Raw genomic sequence first — 12,713 nt, forward strand, 5'->3', positions numbered from 1 at the left:
TGCTTTTCCAGTTATCAACTGCAGGGAAGAAAAAAAAAAAAAAAAAAAAAAAGGATCACTGTATCTTCTTGACCAGGATAGAATTCGGGCAAAAAAAAAAATCTCTTGAAAATGTTTTCATGTGTTCAGGAAGTTCTCAGGAATCTCGAGGGCTGTGCTCGCCAAGGGAGAGACCTTCGAGGAGAGCTTGCTGTTTGCTTCTTCAAATTAGAGGAAGGCAGAGATAAATGTAATTGTGTTTCGAGGGCTGCATCTCTCCTTGCCAGTATGTCTCTGTGTTGTTATGAAGCGTTTCTGTGAGGAAAACAGGCAAAACAAGCGGGAAGCTAAACCAGGCGTTAATCCTGCATCGGTGTCTGTGTCTGCAGACTTATCTTTTGCACAGGACGTGCTGTGCGGCAGTGGCCCATGTTAGATAAAGAAGCCCGCAGAAACCTGGATGTGCTTGTCCTGGTTCGTGTCATAACAGGGACGCCAGCGAAGAGTCACTGGACAGCATTGTACCCATGAGTAAAGTCATCGTACTTCCATGCCCAGGCCATTTTTCAAATTGCAATTGTTAGGTTTTAACTGAATTCCTATGATTTCATATCTCACTTTCATGAGATTTCCAAGGGGGGCAAATACTGCGGAGTATGGCCACCTAGTTATCAGCCCTCCTTCCTAAATGTAAGATTTTGGTTACATATTCAGACATCAGAAGCCTGGTTCTAAATGGGGAGAGTACTTGTGACAAAGTGAGTACAAACAGCAGGTGCTCAGCACATCCTAAGTAGCCTCGCTTCCAGTCTTTGGCTACAATATTAGCTGAAAAATTCTGAATTCAGAGCATCCAAGGAACTTTTGTCTGTATCGTCTCCTGTCTGTTCCTTCCTCTTCCTCACTATCCTGCGTGCCATTGTCTGCGTCCCAGTGCTGGCTGCCACCAGTCAATTTACTGGTTTCCTCATCCTTACGTGACTCGGCTTTTTCACTTCTCTTCCCCCATCTCTTCCCTGACTACACGATGCAGCTCCCTACGCATACTGTAGATCTCCCTTCTAGTTATGTGACTCCTCGTGTTTCCCATGCCTCTCGTTTGTATGTGGTTTCCATTAACTTTTCCCTTTCATTAATTCTTAAATGAAAAGAACCAATAACTTGCTATAGTTAAAGTTTGGATGTTGTGCCTTAACCTATATAATGTCATCTATATTAATCACATTCTTTCTCATTCATCTTTAAGCTTAATGAAAAGACCCAATAACTTTACTGTGAAGTTTAAATACAGTGTACATTAAATACAGTTACTAGCTAATGCAACTTGGTACCTATTTTCATTATATCTAATTTCTTCCCTGCCTGCTACCAATTCAACTATTGTGCTTCTTGTCCTTTTTTCTATATTTTGTTTCAGATTAGATTAGAGTTACAACATTTTGATGGGAGCTCTTTCCAGTGTGCATTTCTGATGTTTAGCACCTTGAAGAACTGGTCCTGGTGGGAATTTTTACATTCTATCAAGTTAAAAACAGTGCCATAAACATATAATGAACTGTATTCTCAAAAGAATAGATATTTGAAAAGAAGGACTTCTGGGACTCATGTAGAGTGAATTTATAGTGTTGTGCCATTTTCAAATATTTCCAAATACTTTCAATTTTTATAGTTTATTTTCTCATAGACACAGTGAGGTTAACTTGTAGCAATTTTAATTTTAAAAAGACTGTTGCTTTTTCTGTTGACTATTCAGTTGCTTAGGTTTATTAACAATTCCCTAATTTGGCCATGCGCTACTGTCTCTTTTTACAGATTTCTTGTCATTAATATTTAGTTTGCTTCATAGTCTATAATATTCATCTTAATGGAGTAACAGGCTGGCATTCTACTGCAGGCATTTATTTATTTTTAGTTTATGTTTGTATTGGAGCAATGATTTGCTGGCTGGCTGTTTTCATACCAGTGACATATTTGCCAAGCAACCTTTCACAAACTTACCCGATCTGACTGGGCAGAGTTTCAAAATACATCAAACATCATTCCTAAACTTAAAATTTAATGACAAAATGGATGTCTTTTATAGTACCCCTTAGACAACTGTAATTGTTTTTTCTTTCTGCTGATGTTGTCTTTGATACATTTTGTGTGTCAGAATTTTTGTTCTGGGAAATGGAACAGAAACTGATCTGTTATGGTATTTTTCTTTGGGTTTTTTTTTCAGTATGTTGCAGTAGCAACATTAGAGTAAAACGATATATTCTTTGTGCATGTACATGCACACGCATGCATATATATTTGTATATAATATCTTAAACATGACTTTTGCATCTAAAGAAAAGGGTAATTCAGAAGAACACTACCACTATGGAAAAGCATGAAAGGTATAAAATGAGCTTAGTCAACATGGCTTGACAACATCATATAAAACAGTTTGAATTATCATGACCAGATTTTGTTTTCAGTCATTTAGTGGCAAATTCTAAGTAACTGCAGTTACTTAAAAGAGGCTTTTCATTGATGAAAACGAGGTGGCAATTTCATCCTTGGTGCTTGACTGGAGAGACAATAATGGTATCTTTACTTAGCGTTACTTTCCTTCAAAAGATTTTGTTTTCAGTCACTTACAACTTTACCTAATTAAATATTTGGGCTAAAGATTTCCATGTCTGCATAAACTATTATTTCAAAGGATTCGATTAAAACCGTTGAAGAATGAGCATGCTAGTACGTATTTAACTAAGACATGTCAATCCCTTGGTGCAGGTTTTGGTCCCTCCCATGTGTTAGCAATGTGTCTTTTACTGCGTTTATGGACAATAAGGCCCAAATTTTGCCAAATTAAAATCTCTGAAAGATATTTAATAGATGCTTGTAACAACAGAATAACAATATTTTCTAAGGTATAACTTACCAAGCATGCTTGGTCCCTCAACATTTCTACTTGTACAGTGTCAACTACATCTGTATCTTTCTACTAGAGTGTTCTCAGGCTAAAGTTAATAAAAATTGTTTCCTCTGTGATTTCTTCACCCTCCCAGGGGAGAGACCCAGTGCTGTTGTGCAGAAACCTGTACTATGTTTTGTTGTAAGTAACATAAAACTGTTTATAAAGGTCAGCAAAAGCTGACATCGAAAAGGCCAAGCTCCGGGTCTGCTGAAAGACAGGAATTAAAGGGGGTATAGTTGATTTGTTGTGGACAAAATAATAAGGCCTGTCAAACCTTTTTTGGGAGGCTATGAATAAAGGCTCTATGAGGACAATTCATGATAATTACCTGGCACCAAGTCAATTGGAAAGAATAATCTTTGATGTCCCACATGCTAGCCCTTTTTTTCCTGTTTTTCTACATCTGCCATCCATCATATTCCATGTTCAGGTCTGACAAGACCAGGTCTATGAGAGGACATGAACATGACCCCGGCTTCAGCTTAAGCTTGAACATCAGTGGAATTACTACTAGTACCTTTTACTTGTGTATGAATGCCCTTTCCAACATTATTTCTTCACATACCTATTTCTGAGTGTCTTCTCTTTAATTAAAAAAAAAAAAAAATAGCTCCAAGGTTTTTGCACCACAAGTGTTGGCTAACATTCAGTGAGGCACTGAAATCAATGTTTTACAAAGCCAGACAGAGGGAGGTTTGCCAGGGCTCAGCATACTTTCTAATTTACCCTGCCTGTGTTTTCTTGCAGACAAGATTGCAAGTAAGAGGCAGAAACTGAGGTGTGTGCTACAGCTGCTTTTCTGCTTCCCTCCTACCTTCACCAGCATCTGTTCAATCTTAAGCTAAGATAGATTAGTGCCCCAAACGATAGCAGTCACAATAACTTGAGAGGATCCCAAAGAATGTCTGGCTTTTAGCAAGAAACCTGTCAGTGTGTTATGGAAGATTATCAAATGTGTGCAAAGGAGTGTGAAAGAGAGGGAAATGTTCACTACAAAGACTTTACAGTAAGGGAATGAAAACCAGCAATATAGTTCAGTGTGGGGATTTTTGGACCATTTTTCTCAAAAAGATTGCATAAGACAGAAATAAACTATGCTGGGCTATGTGGCCTCATCCAGGACTGAGGCTGGAACTTGCAGTACCTGCTTTGTGCTGTACTGTCAGAGTACAGGATACCTCCCATTGCTACAGCGTTAGGAACAGATGAGTTCCCGAACAATGATTTGAGAGAAGGAAAAGTATCTTTTTAAAATTGAGGGTAATATAGTATGTCAGAAGTGCTTCTGTGTGTATTGAAATATTTTAATTGCCTCTCCTGATGGCAAATAAGCAGCATGACAGAAAGAATTAAGTTAGAGGAGGGAAACAGAGGTTAGGTGCAGGTTAGGGCAAGGCTGACAAAAATTATGTTCTATAGTATCATGTACCATCTATATCATTTTGCATAGTGGGTGCATAAGTGGGAAAAGGTAGAGTCACACCAGCATCATTATTTGTAGGAAAAAGATATTACGAAGGACTATCACTGACTGTGAAAAGCTTTATTATAGAATATCACAAATGTAGGAGTGGAAAGTTGCTCAACAACTCAATTTCTCAGAGGTTAAGCAGAACTTCATGCCCAACTTAACTCTGTGCTGCACCCAAATTGCAATTTAACGCTATATTCAAACTCTGCGTAAGGTACTTATTAACAGTGACAGCTGGAGGATATGAATCTCAAGGATAATAAAGAATAGCAATGAATTAGCAAAGTGGCAGCATTTTACTCCATAAAAAGTATGGTTTAAAAATTAATAACTTACAGGGACTTTTGTTTCTAAGGGTGAGTCTGTCTGGAAGGACCTTTCTTTGCTGATTGCTTGTAACACCCAGAAATACTCAGCTCTGTGGCTTACACCTTCTTATCAATCTTTTCATTTTTTCTTTTACAAGCACTTTGGTTCTAGCTCCACTTTAACCATTAGTAAAGGTATTTGCTGTAGGAAGATAGCAGTAACATAGATAATCATGAATTACATTACAGAGACCATCTTTGCCACTAGAAGAGAAGCAAAAGCCTCATTACTGATAAATTCCACTGCTGTCCTCTTAGACTCGATCATAAACTATAATCCGCAACACCAAGAAGAGGAAAAACAATCCGAAAACTCTGCCATCTGCTCTATTCTTGATGCTGTGGCGTGATCCATGTTTTATGAAATTTGTTTTAGCCCTAGTTGGATTCTGTTTCCTTTCTTCTTTGTCGCACCAGAGTGAGACAAGCCAGAACAGATATTAATACTGTGCAGATATAGTCTCTTACATAGCTCTAACAAGGTACCTCACTCTTGCTACCCTGTCACCCTGTTGACAGGGAGCCTTTATTAAGTCATTAACAGTGCAGATAAACGTATAGTGCACACAGGGCCAAACCATAGTCTGTGTGTGGGGGAAGAAGAACATCTGCATAGAGTTGTGGAGCTTATGCAAAGTTAAAGAGTTCATTTAAGTGAGCTCACTGCCTGGATCTGCAAAACCACATGCTAGGTCCTGTGGGGCTGCAATAATGGAAAAAATGAAATGTATGCCTCGGTTTGGTACAAGTGAAACGTTTTTGGAGGAGGTGGTACCTCATCTATTATCTGATGCTGTTGGAAAATCACGCCAGATCTATTTACATTTCAGCTGCCACATGCTAGAAATATTTTTACTTATTATTTCTTATCTTTTTTGGGGGGGGAGGGGAGAGAATAAATATTTACGTTCAGATTTACTGCATTTTTTTACATAGTTAATTTTCAGAATAGCAGGGCACCTCTGTCTTCTAAATGTAAAGTCAGAGCAGGTTCATAAAAATTCAAGTTCACGCTTGGCCATGGATCTCCTCTGGTCCCTGTGTTGCCTAAGACATAGCTATGGGGGGAGGAATTTCAGTTCCAATTATGTAAAGTAGTGAGAGGCTGTAATACAGCTGACTAGAACAGTGTTTTTCTAACCTGAAACCATACTGCATCCCCCGGTGTGTGGGATAAGGGCACTGAAGATATCTGAGGGTGCAAAACCCAAGGATAAAGTAGGAGGACTGCGTAAGGTTAGGCTGTGTTGCAGCCCAACCCGGTAAAGGCTTGTCCTCCTCTGCCTTTTGGGAGGGGTCTTGGAGCAAACTATCCCCAAAATCTTACTCAGATTTTGTGAGCCAGAGACTGAACTAATATTTATGTGAACCAGCAGGGGAACAGAACCTATGAGTGGTAGTTCAGTTATAGGATGATGTGTGTGTAGCCAGGGTCTGTAGTCCCATTGCCAGAGAGGCTATTCTTTATTAATCTTTGGCTTTCCTTATTGGAATGCTTTTTTTAAAACTTAGTGTACTCAAGTGGATATATTCTGACATTCTCAAAGAGCAGTGAGAGTAAAAATGCCATATTTGCATCTGTGGCTGGTTCAGGAATTGGAAGGTTGGAATGTGAAGAGGCAGATGTTTGCTTAGACAAGTTGTTCTGTGAGCAGCAGATATACCAAATCTTGTTTCTTGTAGGCTACATTCTTTACACTGCAGTAACCCAGCTCCCCATTATCTGTTCCCTTATTGCAATGCCCTTGGAACCCCTCGTGCCTGCTATCACTTTTCTATTTTACATGCTGGCAGTGTAAAACCATATGCTGTAGCTGATTTGGAGCAATGCATGGATGGATTGCTCAGCAAACAACATAAAATGGATGAGCTTTTCCTGCTTTCCTCCCATCTGGGCATTGGTTAAGTCTTTTTCTTCTGCTCATCTGCTTCTTTTAACAAAACATGGAATATCCCTGAGATGTTGTCAGATTCCATTGCCATTAGTGAATTGGTGGAGGAGAGGGGAACTAACTGATAGACAGGAGAAACATAAGCTGTAAGGCTAATTTTCTTAGAAAACCAAGATTAAAAAAATATACAAATGATGTAATCAAAACATTCTCCACTTGCTGTTTTTGAGAAAAGCAAAGCAATGTTATGTTTTAAGCCATACTTGGTTTTAGATATTTTTACTGGCTCTTCACAGCTGTTTAAAATGCAGCACAAAATGCAACTTGACTTACACTTCATTATTATAAACAAATGTTAAGCAGAAACCATCTGTATCTTATACTGTTAATGTCTATCTGTTGCTGCAGTTGGCCAACTCTCATAATCACATTCTAGACATGAAATGCAATTTTAAGACTTGTTAAATATCTGCATTTTGTGCCATCATTTTATATCAATGAAGCTAAACTTTAAAATGAAGGTCATTGTTCTGAAGATTGGGAGTCAAAACACTTCAGTAATTTTGAAGACGGTACATAAATATTCAGTTGCTGAATAATCTTGTTTAGAGTTAATCTTTGGCCTGTCATGGGCCAAAAAATGACTGCTAATTTACATATGGAGTCAGCCATAGTGAAGTAAATTGGAAGAAGCATTGGAAGAAGTAAAGTTTAGTGACTAATTGCCCAAAGCTTTTACTTTTTTTAGTGTGTTTTATTTAACTATAGCTATAATGATACCTGTCTGGAAAGGAAGGTGCACAAGTGCCATTAACGCCACTCTGTACTCACAGAAAGGCAGAAAAGCATACCTGCTTTAGGATAGTTGCATTTTGTGTAAACCTTGCATTTCTGGAAGGATATATGTAGTTTTCACTCCTGTAGTAGTGGCTTTCTGCTACTTGTCACTGGGAAATTTACCTAAGTAAGACTGTGGAACGGAGCCAGAATTTTTATCATGCACATTTTCATTTTACTTACAATTTTCAGGAGGTAGAAGACTCTCTCCTTTGAATAATCCATAAAGTCTTCAAATAGACAGTGTGACCTACTCTGCGGAATGATCTTAAGCTTTGTCAGATGTAAAATATTATCCAAAGTGAATGAAATGAGCTGGTTTGAAGTTTTGAAAAGATGTCTCCGGAATGTATGAACATATTTGTTTCATCTTCCACATGTAACCCAAATAAAGAGCCATTATGATGTATTCCACATAGTATACAGTTCATTATGTTCAGCAACATGTCTTTCCCATCTCATATTAAAGCAAAGTATTCTCTTTCATCTCTGTTCCTGATAAGGACCTGCCACCTTTTACTGCTTAATAATTGAAGGCAATCTACTACAGAAGCTTAGTGTTGGACTGCTGCCTGCACCCGTAATATGAAAAAGAATCAAGTTATTATTTCTGATGGCTTTAGTTGTTATTAAAACAGAAGACTGTTATGTCATGACTCCAAGAATGCTCTAGCTCTGCCACTGATTTACAAAAAGAAACCCTGGCTTTGCTAAGGTTAATGGTAGCTTCTGTAGCTCTATAATCTCTACTTCAGTCACCAGGTCTTTCAGTTTCACGAAGAATTGATGAGTTAAGATTGCTATTATTATCTATTTTACAGATAAGTTAGCAGAACTCCATTGATTAATCAATGGGATGCTGTAACAAGTTTCCTTTCTTTGTAAGAATCACTTAGCATCTGTGTGATGGATCCTCCCCTGACATATCTGGGTGAAACTTCCTCTGAAGCTCATGTAGAATTGAGACATGTTTTACTGAAATGCAAATTTGTTTGTATGTATTTGAAATTCAACTATGTGTTTCTCTTAATCCTTCACTATGAGTTTCAAAACAAGATAATTTCCACAGAAATATTTATTTTGGATAAATGGATTTTCTGAGCAAATAGATCTTGGTTTGAACAAAAACTTCTTCTCATTCAGAAATGCTCACCTGGGTGGTGTTACACATTTTGACATTTTTTTTAAGTTAATTTTCTTGGGAGTTTGAAAGCTAACTCAGTGGTAACTCTTTCACAGGATCAGCAAATTCTTTACGTTTTACGTTATCACCACTTCTCAAGACAGATGACGTGCATAGGGAATACAAAAAAAAATATTTTTTTGTTGATTTTGATGAAAATCCTAGTAAAAATATTCTGCAAGGACTTCATGAAATTAAAATTGTAGCTTCGGTCTTGTACATCATTAAAACACAACAAAAAACATCCTATTTTGCTATGACTTATATCCATATATAGGGAATCTGTAGGTCGCTTAGCTTTTTATCTGGAATGTCATTTCACAAACAGAAGGAAAATGAAGAGAATGTGAAAGTGAGTGATCAAGTGTCCTTTAAGGACCATTCTGGAAGTAGGACTTGTATGCTGACATTTCCTCTCATTTTAACAGAATAAATCATACCTAGAACTGGACAACATCATGACTGAATGACATACAGACAAATAGAAAAATTCCAGCATGTAATTGTGAGTCTATGACAAACAAGAATTAAAAGGAAATTGAAAGACTGTAATTGGAAATGTGTAGCTATGAATGTTGGATCCTGGATGCCTCAGGTTAGCTCCGTCACTTATTGTCAATAAAATTCATATAATATTTTTCATTTCCCCCATATTTCGCCTTTCTGTACTTAGCAAGGCACTCTATTTCCAGACTGGCAAATACCATTTTCTAATTGACCCTATAAAAAGGATAGATTATACAAAAACTAGAGCCAGGCAGCGTGTAAGTGACAGGAGGCCATATCCCTAGAGCGACAGCTGAGCATAAAAGTGAACATGATAATAGCTTTGACTTATTCAACTCTTAAACATAACTTTTACTGGAGGGTGCCATTGCGTTCAGATGAGACAATGTCTAACCTTGGCGAAAGGAGCTGGAGAGCTGCTGGGGCTGAAGTGCTTGCCTTCTTGCACTTTGTGTACCGTTATTATTATAAGCTCTTTCATTGTGGTAATTCAAGCATATGCATTTTGCCATTCCAAAAAGACCAGAATGATGCATACACTGAATGTCACATACAAAAATTAGAAAATCACTATACATACAAAAATCACTGTGTATATATGCCGCAGGTGTACTCACAGATCCCTTTTCTTTGTTTAACAGTTTATCTATTGATGATGCAGCTCACCAAACACACGTTTGCCATTAGTTAATTGTGTTTATCTAAGAAAAAAAGTTACTGGTGTGTTATGTAACGTGTCAAGTATCCATCTTTGTCTAAACAAATTAAAAAAAAATACCAAAACTGCAAAGAACATATCCTGTTTTAGGTTATAGATGCTAATGCTGGCCCCAAACCTTCTTTTGGTATATTGACAATTTTCTGAGGGAGGCTTGAAATCACAAGAAGCGCTACATTTATTTGCAGGTTTTGACAGGAATCTTTTCCAAATCCATTTAACACATTGTTCAAAACAGAAGAGATTACTCCAGAAACCACATCAAATTAAAAAATCATGTTTTTTTTCAAAAATATCAATTTTACACAAAGCCAAGAGGCTTTGGAATAATATCTTATAAGAAAGCTTGTTTTGAGAGAAGATTAGTAAGAAAATTGCATAATGTGGTTAGTAAGCAATTAAAATTGCAACTGAGTCTTAAAGTTAGGCCTTAGAGGGCCCTGGTCAAATTTACGTGTATTTCCAAAATAAAAATAGTAACTAGTTCTGAACTGCTATTACATGCCATGCATTTTTAAGTGTTTTCTCTTAAAAGATCAGTTAAGCCTTACTTCAAGATCTTGGGAATACTGTTTTAGATTATTGACCTTTGAACTACCAAAGAATGCTTCGTTCTACACAACCAGACTTAGGTTTTATTATGCCCAGCGCATGCTGGGGAAAAACCGTGGGAAATGGCTGGTTGAATACTCCTCAGATGGCAAATTTTGCTTTCTTCACATGTATGAATGTCTCACCTTTTAGGGAGCTGATACTGGCAGTGGAGAATTTCAAGTCTGCATGATGGCAGATGTTGGATTAATGAAAGATTCATAAACTCCTCCAGCTCCCAGGTCCTTTGAGACTTTGTAAGTGGAGAAGGTAGAAGGAAAACTACAGAATGCAACAGAAAGCAGGTGGAGACCTGTTCCACTTGTGGGAAGGACATTGAGGTTAAATTTCTGGCAGCAAAGAAGCTCTCCTGTGGTACTGCATGGGAAATAATGTGTCTATTCAGAGTTCTGCAGTGCCCATCAGAGATCCTTGCTTGGGCCATGGGGAAAAGAACAGATGTGAACACTAATGCTTAGAGTTATGCTGAGGAAGTTAAAGCCAGCCAAGTAATGGACAAGAGAATGAGGTAGGCTGAGGCTGTGTCACGAGAAAGGATGATAACATCAGTTTTAAACAAGAAGGAGGAGAATGACAGAATTTTTATTCAAGGAACTATATTGAGAAGTGACACCTACCATCCAATATTTTTTCCTGTAAAGTCGCAATTTGCAGGCTTATAGCTCCAGAAATGGATGAATCATTTCCCAAGTAGCTCTACTGTTTAGTCTGATAATGGTTTATCTGTGACAGCTTCTGGGAAAGCAAATAATGTTTAGCCACCTACTCCTATGACTTCTCCACAGTCACGGGAGCATAGTAGGACTCAAGCCAGGAAAGAGAAAGGGCGACAGAGGGAACTTCAGTAACTTGAACTGTTTAGCACCATTCAGACGCTACAGCAAGGATCTGTTTCAGTTTGAAAGAGCAGAGCTAGCTGTTGGTCGCTAATCCTCTAGAGGGCGAGTGCTCCCCGTTGTATCATAAAGTGTCATCATAGAAGCGGTATTTTGTTCTATATTACAGTATAGCTTTTACCTTTGTCTCATTTAAAACTGATGCTATCACGCCTTCTTATGGCAAAGCGTCAGCTTAACCATTGCTTCCTTGTTGGTCACACTGCTGGTTTTAGCTTCCTTCATTTTACTGTTCAGATCACCTTGTTCGCTCTGCTTCTGACCAAAGGGAAATTTCTGTTCACATAATTGGCAGTGAGACAAGCTGCACACTTAGATCTCCTTAGGTAGGTAGGTTTATATTGCTAAGCTAAAATTTGACACTGCTGCAAAATGGTAAAACTTCTCCAATATTATTCGCTGTCTTTGCTGAAAACCAAGTACAGTTGTGGCATGTGCATTTTATAATGCTTTTTAAAGGATTTGGGTTGAGACATGGATTTCCACTGAAATCATGGAAAATTCATAGTATGTGGTCTAGACTGGGTTTTTGTTGTTTACCTTTACACAAAACTAGCTATACTCTGACAGAGCTTTGCAGTGAGATTATCTTAACTTGAAACTTAAAGCAAAATGTGGTGGGTTTGCAAATGGGGCCGAAAGGAACTATGCTTTAAAATGCCACAGAAAAATTGGGCTGAAGGTATTTCAAAATAGGAACAAAAATGGGTAGTCTCTTTCCTAAAACAGGAAGAGCAATATCTACCTTTTCACAGGATAGTGAAGATAAGGGCATGTGTTTGTGGTATAAGACAATACCATGTTCCAGATTCCTCTGCTAGCTTCAAGTGATTTAGTATGGCTAAAAAGTGGAGTGTGTTACCATTCAGAGATACTAGTTTGAGTTACAGAAAAAATGTGATCATCTTACCATAGCAAAAACCCTCAGTAAGACTAGATGCAATGTGACACTGATGCATCTATATTGTTTCTAGTTTTTTGACTAGCTTGTCCAGCACTGTGGTGCTTGGTGCAAATATACCCAGAGTTAATATTTGTGAAAAACTGAGCTATTGATATGAAGAGTCACACAGAAAAGCCTATGAAGAGATTAAGAATCCTATGCAACCTCAAAGGCTTAAATGGCATGCAGTAAACAAAACCAGGATTACTAGGAATACCAGTTTACTGAGTACTATCTATTCTCCGCACTGAACAATACTGTGGAAAAAAATAATATGTGATCAAAGACAGTATTCATTATTTCATATGCACTGGGTTCTGGGTTCTTAATTAAGACATAGCTAACCAAACCTAAAGTCTC

Source organism: Dromaius novaehollandiae, chromosome 2, assembly GCF_036370855.1.
Source record: "Dromaius novaehollandiae isolate bDroNov1 chromosome 2, bDroNov1.hap1, whole genome shotgun sequence".
Taxonomy (NCBI): domain Eukaryota; kingdom Metazoa; phylum Chordata; class Aves; order Casuariiformes; family Dromaiidae; genus Dromaius; species Dromaius novaehollandiae.